Raw genomic sequence first — 11,587 nt, 5'->3', positions numbered from 1 at the left:
ACTTTATGGCATAAAGTCCCCTATTGATACCCATTTCTGCCTTGATATGGCAGTATCCATATCTTTTTTTTTTTTTCATAACAACACTTCTTTGAAAGAGCCCACCGAATTAACCATTACTACACTTCCAAAATTTACAACAGATTCACTCCTTTAATTAAACCAAACCAATCCTCTAATTGCTATGAGCTCATTTACACTCGTTCATTCAGGCCAAGTTTCCGACATAACTGATATTGCACAGAACCAAGTTTCGTTTCGCGTATTCAATAAAACCACATCTTCAATTTACACAATCAGACCAAGGCAATACATATCCAAGATACCCAGACCCTTACCACAACTTCTTTTCCAAATAGAAACCAATTCCTCGTAGCTGCATCTCATCACCCTTAACCTTTCAGATCCTAGCAGGTAAAACACAATCAATAATCAACCCATCACCAATCTTTGTATCCAAATCAGAAACTGCAGAATGTCCTTACCATTTCTTCTTCAAGGGTGACTCAATCCAAACCTCAGCTCCAGGCTCTCCTCGTCAAGCCCAAAAACGCAGATTATCCAAACCTCACACAATCCAATTTTCGCAACAGAAATTAGGTTTTTAATCTAAATCGAATTGGAGGCTTCAACCAAGAGAGGCGACGCAAAATTACCTAACAGAGACGATCCAGCGACCGTGAGCGGCGGAGCTACGGTGGTTGACGCGCCAGCGGCGGCCCGTGTAGCGCGTACGGTGGCCCTAGTCGGAATCGGAAGTCGGCGTCTCGGGAACAGGTGGGTAGTGAGGTGCTGATCACATCCAGGGAGGTAGTCCAGCTCGATTTGGACTGGAGGTTGGAGAAGGAAGGCATGCACAGCTCGATTTCTGGCGATGTGCGTTCGACGTCTTCTAGTGATGGGATGTTGGGGCTTGATGTTCGGCGCTCTCTGAGCTCACTTGAGGCCGCAGTGTAGTGAAGGGATGGCTGGGAACCGGCGAGGGTCGAGCAGCAGTGGCATTGCAGCCTTGGGTGGTAGCGCGCAGAGGCTGCCGGCGATGTATCTCGACAGTAAGGCTCGGGCTTGGGTTGGTTTTTGATGCTGCATCGATTGGTGAAGACGGTGTGGGGAGATGGTGGCCGGAGATGGAGTCTCCGGTGGTGGTAGAGAGAAGGATAGCGGAAGAGAGGCCGGGTCGATGCATGGCTTCGATCTCTTATGGGTTTAGGTCGGATTGAGGTGGTGCTTCGATTGGTGGTAGCGGTGATGTGAGGCGGTGGCCGGACGATATGGTTCCGGCGATGGCAGAGAGTGAGGTCGGGGAGAGAGAGAGAGAGAGGGAAGGTGCGGCCGAGAGGGAGAGAGGAAGAGAAATGGTTTTTAGGGTGTCCAAGTGTTCTATTTATACTCTCGTACGAGAAATGTCAAATTTGCCCCTTCGACGAATTACACAATTCTCCTAGCCGATTGCTTTCGGTTTTGGGCTCGTGACGTTTCTTTTATTTGTCTTTCGTCGGAAACTTTCTAAGCTATTTCTCAACTTCGTCATAGGCCCAAAACTTGATCTCGTAAAAACCCAAAATCCAAAACTTTGTTACAACTCAATTTATCGTCTTCGAAACTTTAACAAACGGTCGCCTCACTAAACTTCGATAACCTTCTAGGCCCAAATAGAAGAATCTCGGCCCAAACTTAAATTGTCAACCCAATAGGTGGTCTCAATACCAAAATAATTTCCAACATAAATTCCTTCACTTAAATTATCTTGCGGAAAAATCTTATTGGCGAAAAATTACTTTCGGAAATTAACTAAAATTTTCAGGGGCTCACATAAAATAACTGTAGGAAACGACAAAAATAATTTAACAGACACTAAAATTGACAATGATCAACTAAGTTAATGGCAGTCAAGACAAAAGTGTCTGTTACACCACTGAACCCCTTTTGTAATAGACTCCATTACTATTGATCATAAAAAAATATATATAAAAAAAAACACAACACAACTACCAAGCTGCTAACATTTTTTTTTTTTTTTTTTACTTTGTCAAGGGGAACCCAAAGGCTTCCTAGGCCCAAGATAAACCCCTTCGGCGCATGTGAAATGCTCCAACTGTGCATTACAGCACAGTGCCTGGCCACTTTGACAGCTTCGGGATTCGAACCTAGGTTGGGGAGCACACCCAACTACGCAAGAACCACTAGACCACTTGCAGTGGTTAAGCTGCTAACATTTCATTGCCTTTCACTTTCGGCGTCTACATTGGGTTGCTTCAAGTGTTTGGAGCACCATGCATTCTGGATAGAAGTTTAGACTATGTGATGGGTAATAAGAAGATCATTCTTGTTATATATCTATGGATTTATCTGGAAGGAAATAAATGACATAATCATAGAAGACAATGAAGAGGAAGTGAATTTATTACAGTAGGCAGAGATTGATTGGCATCTATACGGGATTCATTGTTTTAAGCATTTTAAGACCGGAGAGGATTCCATGCACCGTCGGGTCAGTTGTACCAGCAGTGTGCAAGTCACGTGCGTTAACAGACGTTGCCATCCGTTGGTTAGTGAAGAAAACAGAAACGTAGAACAAAAAAACCAAAGTGCAGTAAAAAGAAAATTTACCCCGACCAGTTGGCATGGCAGGCATGCACGTGGTTGTTGAGATCGGCCTTTGTTATGCCCGACCTTTCAATTTTTGTTTGCGGGGAAATTGCAGCTAGCAGAGACTGTTCACTGATCTTGATGCAGAACACAAAGGAAAGATCAACAAGAGAGAAGACAGAGAGCGGTTCTAGTTTCCGAAGGGTCGCTCCAAACAAGAAGAATTAGAAGAACACCAATTCTTGATGGTTCCTGAGGCGAAGACCAATTCTTTTCTTAGGTTGAGATGGGTGTCCCTCCGTTTCTGGTTATTCTTCATTCTGCGAAACCCTAGTTGCCAATTCAACACCGAATCCGGAGTTCTTCTTAGCATTCAGCCCACGGAGCTCAAATTCCCCTGTAAGTCGTTTGCTTTTGGGTTTATATTTGATTCGATTTGATTTTATCCAGGTGATTTCTTGAGAGGTGAATAAGATTTGACATACAACTTCCTTCTTTGAATGGGTCTATTGATTGCATTAACTGATTGGGTTTTCTGAAGCTGTCATGAACTGATGATATTTAGAACCTTGAATACAAGAATAATTTTGTGGTTGCATGTTAGGTTTTAATCGAATTGAGTGTGTGCATTTGATTTTGGGTTGAGCTCATTTAGTGAGCTACGATTGTGGAGATATCTCAGTTACCCTTCGACCTAAATCACCCACATTTAACAACTTCAAATTCTCTGTTTTATCAGAGCTCAAAGATGATGATATAGAGACACTAATCAGTCGATTATTAATTTATTTTCATGTTCAAGTACTTTGTCAAAATCCTGAGATAATGTCTCTATAACTGGAATTTTTTTTTTTTTTTTTTTTTTGTAGGTGAAGCTAGTTTGGTATTATTATAATGCACTTGGACGAACAGATAAAAAGAAATTCATAGCTCGACATAAATCGTATATTCACTACTCAATTAATTTGTTTTCTCCTTATTTTCTCTGGTCATTGTACACAAGTCCTTTGATGTTATCTTTGTATTATGACAGGTACCATGGTTCAACTTTGATAGCAGCAAGCCTTTCTGGGTATGATACATATTCTAGTGAAATTTCAGGAAAAGATCACCCTTCAGTTCATTAACTGTAAATTTCTTTTCACAGCCTCCCAGCTCTGCATCAAAAATTTGATCTTCCTGCTCCATTTGTATTGCACACTGATTGCCCCCATTATTGGCGCTATCACCAGCCAGGTCTTTTTACTTTTCACTGGTTTAATCTTTCAGATTCATATTCGACCAGTTCTATCAAACTTTATCTTGCTAATGGATATGACAGGTGAGTCGGAGGAGGAATTCTCAACCAGATTAGCCAATAATTTGGAGAATCTTATCCTCAAAGAAGGACCAGAGACTGTAAGTTATTCATAATATTCTCTTAAAGATTGCACAGATAAAATCATTCTACAAGTGCAGAGAATACTTTGTGTGCCTGACACAGTTTATTACCTTCAGATTGCTGCGTTCATTGCCGAACCTGTCATAGGTGCAGGAGGTGTGATACCTCCCCCTGCAACTGATTTTGACAAGGTGAGCTTATAGTAATTAAGAAGCACGAAGTACCTGCAAACGTTTCATGCCCATATTGCCCACTTTTAAACTGGATAGGAATGAGACACTTCTTTGGTGTTCTGCACAATACTATTAAAAAATGCTTACATGGATAGGCTAATCATCAAAAGTATCCAGGTTATATTGATATGCTTACAAATAGGTGTCTGAGCTCAAATTTAATTTTTACTGCTACATGTGTAAATTGTCATCGTTCCATATTATATGGTTCTGTATATAAAATCAAACTCACATGTTCCATGAAATTCATTCATGTTATCACATTCTCTGCAACTTGCTATATAAACTCAAACTTCTCTTTTTAGTTATTTGATACTTCTTCGTATCCTTTTTTTTCTAATTGCTCGATTTTTAGATTGAAGCATTGTAAATACAACTGTAATGTTCAGACCATTTGACCCAGTAGTGTAACAAGTCACTGCTGATTTGGCTATCTATCCTTTGCTATAATTTGGTATATATAATAGATTGACTCAAAATCAGCACGGAGAATAATGTTTTGCTTGGACCAGACATCAATGCATTGGTCATCCTTTATTTTGGTTACTTAATCATCTGTCTCCCTTTGAAGTTTGTCTTTGGAGATACGTTTTTTGCTCTATTAACAGTGTTAAAATTTAAGAGAAAAAAAACCTCCCTGAAATATTCCCGTAGTGTCTTCGGGTCATAAATTTAGATGTTATCTACGTGTCAAGACTAGAGGGAACTAGGCAAAAGGCCCGCGCGTTGCTGCGGGTATACTATTGATATCGGTGAATTTACATCGAACCTACGTTATAGATATATAACATACAGTAAAACTATATTATACAATGTTGTACTTGGCCAGATTTCAAAATTATACTCATCCCCTGACCAACTGAACAGCAGTTTTGAGTCGGTTTTGGTCTAAAACTTGCTTTGTCAGGTCGTCCATTTATTGCCTATCCCATTGCTTTTCATGCACCAACTCTTGAATTATAGCCTTAGAATGATCCGTTTTGGTGCTTTTACCAATGATATGTTAGATGCATGCTGTTCTTCAAGATTCCAGATACGATTGAGTACTTGTAATTCTCTAGATGTGTTAAGACCCCAATTTGACTCGCCCTTCCTTCCCTTATATGGTGCGACCTACAAAGATCAAAGGGTATCTGAGATTTCAATCTACCAAAAGGAGATATTGGGTAAATTAGCTTGTGAGTCTATGCAAGTCAATTCTGCACCGCCTTCTCAATCGTCAACTCTTGGTATGAACACGATTAAAAAGTCACATTCAATAGACTACAAAAAGAAAGGAAAAAAAAAAAAAAAAGAATACCTGCAGCTCAATCAATGTTTCACGCTTACGATCTTGCTTAGCTGGATCGATAGAATCAATGATCTCGCAACAAACGTTCAACCTACTGATAAACAGATTCTGCTTCTGTGGATTTGAAACCTCTTTGAGAGACAGATATTACCTCTGCTCCAGCTGAAATGCTTGCTGGGAAAACAACTGAAGACACCCGTTTGACAACATTTAATTTGCTTGCAAGAGAACTGTTTGAAAACCATGTAGCTTGAGTGTTTTTAGGATGATGCTGATGATACTTGATGCTTCTTCAGCTTTTGGCAACAGCCGCATTGAGTGACGGTCTGAATTTGGGCAGATGAATTATTGGAAACAAATCAGAAAACAAAGCAATTGTAAACGTTGGTTAGAATGTAAAAACAAAAGACTACATCAAGTTTTTTCCATGTAGTTTATTTCTCAAGTTCGGGATTTTCATAAGTTGTGGTAATGGAAGGAAAGAGAATGAAACTAAATAGTTGGGCACACAATACTCTGATTATGTGCACGAATTTGCCAAGATGACATTGGTGCACAGATATGTCAAGCTTTTGTCTTTTGTGAGACAAAAGCTAAAGTAGAAAAACATTAAGCGACGCAATAAAAGATGAGGGCAACTGAAGTCTTCATTGAATGTGTGGAGTTTCCTATTTTTATTTGTTACAACAATGTTTCCAAATTTTTTCAGTCACAAATCAATTTTGTGTAACTATAAAGAACTAAACTATGACAAATGTTCAAGTTGAAGTAAGCCAAACATCAGACCAGAAGAAAACTCACCTCCATTCTCCTTGCGCTGCGATCCTTCCTTGCAAATTTTAGGCTAGCTTCTTCAAGAGGCCCATTGGATTGCCATCCGAGTCACACCACATGGGTTTCTTTTTGTGAATCTCATTATACTTTTCATTAACTACAAAAAATCCAAGTAATAACCTCTTCGACATTCCCAGATTGGACACGTCTTTAGAATCAATAGTCCAATGAGCTATTCTTCTTTCTAAAATATTTTACTTTTATATCTGCAGGTTTCGCATACTTTTTTTGGCATTTTCCAGTTGCACCTATGTGAAACATAAATGATTAAGGTAAGCAGTCAAACAAAACAGATTGAGAACCTACTAAGGCTTGTAAGCAAGCTACCATATTAAATGAATATCTAAGAGCATCAAAGGAGAGTTCTACCTGCAACCCCTTTTTGTAAAATCCTTCAGTGTAGACCCTCTTTGAGTCTTTTCAGCTGGAGACCCAAATGCAACACACAGAACCATCAGTATTGCAGTTTTACCACCTACACAGAAGAAACCCATGTAAGGCAATAATCTTACACCATCTAAAGAGTAATTTATAGTTATGAATGAAATTATGTTTTTATTGGTATTATATTGTATAAGTTGAATTCAAGCATGTTGCTGAGATAGTTATTGGTTTGAAGAGTTATTAGAAGCTAGAAGTTATCTTCATGATAATACAAATTGAAATAAAAAAGAGTTCGGAAATAAATTTACGAATTTCCTTACAAACCACATCAATTCTTGCAGATTATTTTGTAGCCGCATGAAAGTCTAGCCGTTTAATCATTTGTAGCCGTATGAAAGTCTGTCCGTGTGTGTGTTTGTTGTAGGAAATTGAAAGTGAAATCAAATGATATAGGAACGATTAAACCTTACCAAGATTTTTCTGATATTCAAACAACACACGCACACACGGATATACTTTTACAATAGCCAATGATCAAGTTCCTATTCCTGAAATTCATACATAACTATACCATGTATTTTGATATAACCTATGATTGATTTGTTTGTTGTAGGGAATTGAAAGTGAAATCAAACGATATAGGAACGATTAAACCTTACCAAGACTTTTCTGATATTCATTCCGATGCGTAAGGCTGAGGTCGGTTATGAGCAATCTTTGACAGCCATGGAGCGTTCTGGAATTGATTAGATGCCGACCTTTTTGCTTATATAGGTCGGACTGCAGGGCAAAACGGTAATCTCATACTGGATCCCTCTTTATTACTGTTTGGCTGACTGCAAAATCTAGAAATATCGGGAATCCTCATCTTCTTTTCATTGTCTTTCCAGATGGTTGTTTTGCTGATATCACCTTGATTGATTTTGAGAGAACATTAACATTAATGGTGAGTGCATTTGTGATTGCAGCATTAAACAGAGCACATTTATTCTTGTTCTTATCAGTAAATTGAGACATAGTGAATAACGTAGTGTAACAAAAGCATTGCAAACTGTATTAATGTAGTGTAATATGTTATGAAATTTTTTACAATAATAATAAAACAATTAAAAAAAATTTGTTAGTATTTCTAAGTTTGATAATATTTTAGTCTATAGATTTCGTAGCACATCTTTATAAACTATATTTTTAGTATAATGATTTGGTATATCATTATTATTATTTATTAAAATTTTTAATCCACTTCTTGATGTTACTCTTGAAAGTGCTACATATAATTGTCCATGACTAAAAACTGGTTCCGGCAGATATACACCAACTTGATTCAATGATTGACCCTGACTTTTATTAATAGTCATAGCATAACATGGTCTTATTGGAAATTGCCGTCTCTTAAAAATAAATGGCCATCTGTTTTCAGATGCAGTAAGATCAATTCTCGGTATAAAAAATTTTTGACCAGCATTGTTTCCTGTTAAAATTTTTGTTTCTATCAATCTATCAAATAATTTTGTTATTATCAATCTTGTACCATTACACAAACCAGATGTTTGATTTAAATTTCTTAACAACATAATAGGCATTCCAATTTTCAAAATTAATTCATGTGATGGTAATCCATTGAATTCAAGTTTATTCAAAAATTCTATTGGATATAAAGGATTAATGTTCTCATTATTTCCAGAATTTAATATAATACTATCAGCGCTTAAATAAGTTTTTTATTACCTGGTAATAAATTTATAACATAATTATTTATCTCTTGAACTGTGGTATTTCGTGGTGTAATAATTGCTCGTTCTCGTAAATAATTAAAATTATCATAATTAGTATAAAAATTTGGATAAGTAGCAAGAAAAACTGCTTGTATTGGATTTGTATATGTATGAATAAGCAAATCATTTGGAATTTCAATCCAAGATGCATCTATATCATTTTCATCGATAATTGAACATATATTACCTTCTCCAATTTGCAATAACCAATTTGAAAATGTTAAAATATTTAACTTTTCTTCGTCAGTCATATTTTTTTTGACAATCTCATATTCTCTGTTAAATGAAATATTTTAAATGAAGACCATATGTATGAACTATTCAATGAAACTTCAACTACTTGTTCTTTACTGCCTCCTGTAACAACTGGTAAAATTTGTCTAAAATCCCCACCTAATAATATTGGTTTGCCGCCAAATGGTTTCTCTGATTTCATATTAGCATTATCTGATAGAATATCACGTAAAGATTTATCTAATGCTTCGAAGCAATATTTATTACACATTGGAGCTCTTCATCCCAAATGATTAATTCTGTTTTATCAATTAATTTTGCGAGTTGAGTTCCCTTTTTTATTGGACATATTGATAAATTATTAATTGTCAAAGGTATCTTGAATCGGGAATGAGCGGTTCTACCATTCGGAAGTAATAACGAAGCAATTCCAGATGAAGCGACTGCTAAAACAATTTTGCCTTCAGATCTTAATTTAGCAATTATCGTATGCCATAAAAATGTTTTACCAGTTCCTCCATAACCATGAACAAAAAATGTATTACATGTTTTTTGTTCTATTCCTTTGATAACTTCATCATAAACAATTTTTTGACATGTGTTTAATTGAGCTATTAAATTAGTATGTTCACGTTTTAATTCAAAACAATCATAATTGAGTTCTTCTTTTAACAATCTGTTATTTAACTCTAGTATTTTTTCTGTATCAGGCATTGGTAATCGATGATCTTTTAGTGAACTTGATGATTTGTTAAATATTTGTTCTAATTCAAATAGTAATTGATTTTTCAATTCTGATTCTGATAAAGTAAGATTTAAATTTCCAACTTCAAGTCGAGCTTTGTGTAAAATATCATCACACATATATGACCAATATTTATCTAATAATATTTCAGGGTTTACAACATCGCAGAACAATATTATTGTACTAAAAAGCTGACGAAATTCAAAAGCTGTAGCTGTATGTGAAGAGTCCGTTAATACTTCAATCCATTCTTTGTCATCACCTAATAAACCTAAAACTTGGCAAGCTTCTTGATAAGAAGTATATGTAATACCATTAATTGTTTTTATTGAATCATAACTACGACAACCTTTTTGTATATTTAATAACATTCTCATAAAATATAATTCACCGCATGTAGGATGTACATATGCTATTCGACCAATAGTTTGACATTGTTTCCTTGGTGTCCAACATTTTTTATGGTCATCCCAAACAAATTTACTTGGAAATTCTGCATAAGTTAATTTAGATGCATCTGGATAAATTGAATTTGCTTTGAACCACGCAGTAAGCATAGTATCTTCTGTACTTTTTTGTTTGATAATTGATTGAACAGATTGATATTCATTAAAAACGATCTTTTGCTCTAAAGGTAGATGAATATGCAAGTGTTGAACAGCTGGATGTCGAGAATGAATTGGATATTCAAATAATCTCCATACAGATTCATGAGGAGTTAGATAACGACAATTAAGATAAGTTGCAATTTCATCATTTCCATTTTCAGATAATAGAAGTCGTGCTCGGTCTGGACCTTTATTGATATATTTAAACAAATATTTAATTAGCATAGATTGAGAGCATAATTCAACATTAATATGAGCATTATATCTCAATAATAAATTTGAATTATAAGGTACAACAAAATTATTTCCAACACGTACATTATTTTTTACTGTAAATTTAGTACAATCATCACGACGTCTATATATTGGGGATCCATTTGTTTCAAATATAGTATTTGTATTATATGGCTTCGGAAAAAATTTTGAACGTTTTCCATTTCTCATGCAAGGAGATTTTGAATTTATTTCTCCGCAAGGTCCGTGAATCATAAATTCGCTAACCATATCAAAAAGCCTTGGATTAACCTTTTTATCTGGTAATTCTGCTGAAATAATAGAGTCTGTATCAACTGCTGTATAACATTTATAATCTTTTTGTAACCAAAATAGCATATGAGCATGAGGGAGTCCTCTCTTTTGAAATTCTATAGTATGAACATCTGCTTCAATCTGTCCAAAAGGTTCTCCAGATTTGATGTAATTGATCATATTTTGTAATTTTATTCTAAATATTCTTGAAATTATATCAGGTCTATCTTCAGCTTTATACTTTGGTATCTTTTTAAGGTATCTTTCTATTTCAGGCCATTTGACATTGCAAGTAAATGTTATAAATAAATCAGGATTACCATATTGTCTACAAATTGCCATAGCATCTTGATAATTATTAATTATATGTCTAGGACTTCCAGTATGAGAGCTTGGTAAAATTATTCTTTGTCCTAAATCATAACCTCTCTTAACTCCTTTTGAAGCTGCGGTATAAATATCTTTAAATATTTCAGTTCGAAATTTTTCTTGGTTTTTTCTAATCCAATTTAAACGATCTTCTTCGACAGTTGCATATGCGTCAACTAAATATTGTTGAAATAACCGTCCACCTTTTAATAAAGTACTATTTTCATTATTTCTATCTTGAATTTGATAAGTAATAAAAGCTCGCATTGACATTCTTTCTCTTTTTTTTTCAGAATCACTTGCATTTTGTTGCAATAATAAATTTATTTTATAACCATCTTCACCATAAGGAAAAAGTATTGGATACTGTAATGACATATATTTTGGATGTATTCTTGAAACACGTTGCATTTGTCCACTATTGGATTCGATAATTACATCTTTATTTGAATTGAATTCTCCAATATCACCAACAACTAACCCACTAATTTCATCACTTATTGGCTGTTCATATTGTTTACTATCAGTAGGTTGACGATTAAGTATGCTCATACTTAATGAGGGTAAACAATCGTTTTCATATTTATCTCTCATTGTTCGAAATTCTTTTACTAAC

The 11,587-nt window shown here is 35.4% G+C and overlaps 2 long non-coding RNA genes across 2 annotated transcripts; one reads left to right on the top strand and one right to left on the bottom strand.

The window, feature by feature from the left end:
* Nucleotides 1-4,908: 4,908 nt before the first annotated feature.
* LOC112197017 lies at nt 4,909-7,493 on the bottom strand. Its single transcript, XR_002935520.2, has 5 exons — nt 7,372-7,493; nt 6,698-6,803; nt 6,296-6,576; nt 5,504-5,820; nt 4,909-5,316 (listed from the first exon to the last, which is right to left on the bottom strand). It is a non-coding gene; the product is annotated as an uncharacterized LOC112197017 (long non-coding RNA).
* On the top strand, nt 7,289-10,433 carry LOC121052963. The gene is made up of 3 exons (XR_005810402.1): nt 7,289-7,507; nt 7,603-7,658; nt 10,101-10,433. It is a non-coding gene; the product is annotated as an uncharacterized LOC121052963 (long non-coding RNA).
* The last annotated feature ends 1,154 nt before the right edge of the window (nt 10,434-11,587 follow it).

The sequence above is a fragment of the Rosa chinensis genome, chromosome 4 (genome assembly GCF_002994745.2).
Source record: "Rosa chinensis cultivar Old Blush chromosome 4, RchiOBHm-V2, whole genome shotgun sequence".
In the NCBI taxonomy this organism is placed as follows: domain Eukaryota; kingdom Viridiplantae; phylum Streptophyta; class Magnoliopsida; order Rosales; family Rosaceae; genus Rosa; species Rosa chinensis.
This window is presented reverse-complemented; position numbering and strand designations above follow the sequence as displayed.